This window comes from Lepisosteus platostomus, chromosome 20 (assembly GCF_059453375.1).
Source record: "Lepisosteus platostomus isolate fLepPlt1 chromosome 20, fLepPlt1.hap1, whole genome shotgun sequence".
Lineage (NCBI taxonomy): Eukaryota > Metazoa > Chordata > Actinopteri > Semionotiformes > Lepisosteidae > Lepisosteus > Lepisosteus platostomus.
In genome coordinates this window covers 17587212-17590528 of record NC_142630.1, presented here as the reverse complement: position 1 = coordinate 17590528, position 3317 = coordinate 17587212, and positions in this window count along the sequence as shown.

Here is a 3317-nt window from a genome sequence, read left to right as displayed (position 1 = left end):
GCCCACCAGCTACAGTAACACAAACACAGACACAACAGTCTGTCTCACTCTGCATGCAGCCCACAAAGCACTTCATGGGTGCTTAGACTTTCATTTCTACCTTACAGCTCCCTTTCAACTTAAAGGGGACAGTAGTTAAATAGGAATACAAGGACAGTTAAAGAACAGAGGAGGATATGCCATCTAGCCTGCTTGGTTAGGACCATTAACAAAACACGGCGTTGATTCTTTCACAGTGATGGACTTTTGTAGAGTGAAGTTACATGAACTTGGCAGAGTTCTGATCAGAGTTCTGATCAGTTTGAGAATGCCACATGGACACAGGAGCAAGTTCTTTCTGGAGCATCCTTTCCACAAGCAGAGGATGGCGCTGCTTACTCCTGTTGATGAACACTAGATACCACATAAGAAGTTTCAATTTCCACATGGGTTGGAGAATCAGAAAATCTATTTTCAATAAGGCACATGAGAAAAATAGTTAAAGATACAGAGCAAAGATTTCCTGGTTCCAGAATTAAAGAAGGACTATTTTTTCAGTTTATTGCCACATAGAACTGTGATATCTACACCATGAGTGCCAGGTTAAGCACCCGAAACTCCACCCCTGGCTCCACCTGATGGACAGGTAAGAAATAGTTTGAACCAAGGATGGTCAGGATCTGTAATCAACACAGAATGGTAGAACAGACAAGAGACAAGATACAACAACCTAGCAATGATTAATTATTGTAGATTCACAACAACAAACATATGAACACAAAACTACAAGAACAAAAGACAACATTCAATACACAATTAACAATAATAATGCCAAGTGAATATCAGTATGCTACATGAGGTTCTTTTCTTTATGTGTGCTCTGGGATGATGGAAAATGGTGATGGGTGGATGAATCTGCATGTCAGTGGTGTGGAACAGGTTTATAAGAATGTATGTACAGGTATGGAACACCTCCTAGGAGGACATGCAACAAAGGCATTGACCAGCCCTTCATCACAATTACATAAATTGTGACCTACACATGTAGTGCTTCTGAGGAATTCATTTTGTCTTTGATTTTTATCATAGAATTTAATCCAGGTACCTTATGGCTGCCAACAACTCAAGGTCATAACATCTAATTATATGAACCTAATCCAGGATAAATCCTTCTGTGTAAGATACTCCCCTTTCCATGTCTCCTGGGTGCTCTTGCCTCTCTCCAGTACTGTTCCAGTGCAGCTGTGCAGTGTTCATTCACAGGACTCAAGATGGTCTCCTAGCAGCCCGAGCTACACACCCCTTCCAGAGATTACACCGGGGGCTGACTGCCCTTTGCTTTTCCCCTTCCTGGCACAGAATATCATCTGGCCATTATAAAATACTGGAAATATTTCCACAGTGCCCATACATGGTTCACAAATCACTCTAGGTCCTCTCATTCTAGGCACTGCAGCCTGTATCACCTTCAATAGCCAGTAGGAGGCCTTTTATTGAAGAAGAACTGGGCCTCACCATCTGCTGGGTCTGCTAGACTGACTCCCCATCCTTGCCAAAGATAGCAGACAGTCAGGCGCTCTCAATGTTGCTCAGGTAACTAAGGGCCAGGGGCACCCCAAGGCACAAATACTGTAGGTGGCAAATATTAACAGATTGAAGTTCATTCTATATACCTCTCAACCTAAAAAAAAACTGATAAATAGAAAATTGCAGAACTAAAGTTCTGCTTACCTGAAGTAATACAAAAAGATTGCAGAGCCCCTAAAATAATATCAGATGATTCTTCTGTTATGTTGAAAATCTAACTTAGGGGAATCACAGATTTGATCCATGTCAGTTGGTGTTGACTTCCTACCTGCCAGCTGTCCTTCACAGTGGAAAGAGAGGCAGTTGGTCATTTATCTGTAAGTGGGTCAGAATTTGATTTAACCAAAAACTGTTGTTTTAAAAAAAAACGTGTATTTCCAAATCAATCCACACAATTATTTTTATGTTAAAAACTTTAAGTTTTAAGTTAAAAAACTTTCAGTTTTGATTAATTTTCTAAAATTTTATTAGAAAGTGAACAAACTGAATAAACTTGGTTTAAGAAAATAGTCAGAGAATATTTTGTGCTAACTTTACACCATTAATATTAGTTAAAAAAGGATAGTAAAGCATGATAAATTACAAGCTGTCCAACCAGTTTGCTTTGTTTTCTGTTCTGAAAAAAAAATGATTTTACTTTTTAAAATAAGTGCAATAAAGGAAATGCGAGTTAAAAAAAAAACTGAAAATGCTGCTACACACTGCAGGATAGAGGTGGCCCTCTGTCACCAGTGCAACACTGCACAACAGCTGACTTGTGAGCAGAAGGGTGACTGAATGTCACAGCCAGGGTAACACCATCAAGAAAACCTCAGTATCTTAGCTGTGTTTGTGCACGTGGAAAACAAACATACGCAGAGCACATAATTCAGCCTTATCACCAGTTATCCTCAAGAGACCTGAGCGCAGAATGGAACTGTTACACTCGCTTTCTGTGTGTTTCTTAAAGAGCACATCTGGAGAAGATTAACAGTGTTGACAGGAAACAAATCATCAAATCACAATGTGATGCAGTGAGGACGATGTTGTAGCCCATCAAATTACATCAAATTACACATCCATCAAGTGTTGCTGTGAGCCACTCCAGTCTCAGGAGGCACTCGCTGGCACTGGTTGTCATGCAGGGTGATGAATCATGACAGAAGCATGCTAGCCATAGTGAACACGGAGCACACGAGAGGAAAACCATGTGAAAGAACTATACAGCAAAATCACCATGCAAATTTAGTGTGATAAACCTTCCCAGGTGAGAACTTTTGTCCTTGCTGTAGTTTTTCTCACTCATAATAACGGTTGATATTACTTGCTGAAATAATCCTTTCTCCTATCCCCCAAGTCAAACTGCAAAATTTATGTTTTATTTAACTAACATTAAAGACATTTTCCTCTTATGTGTCTCAGGGAGACTGTCTAACTGTATTTGTTTTTTATTCCACAGTCCCTGTTTTTTCTTTTTATGCTTTTCTAAAGTACTTGTGCTTTTTCTTTTCCTTCCCGAGTATTTTCTGTATTGAACTGACAATCTACCACTTCCAATTAATTGCTCACCTTTGACAAAAGGGGTTTTGTGTTACGCAGTTTCTAACAGTGAATGTGCTCTAGAAAACTAAAGGAAAATAAATCAAGAAGGCAAAGGATAACAAGAAAAGGAACATTAAACTACAGTTAAACTTTAGTCATTGGCCACAGATTAGATCCCTCTGTAGTCCCTCCCCTTTGGAGCAGTCTGCTCTGTATATAAACAGTGTGTA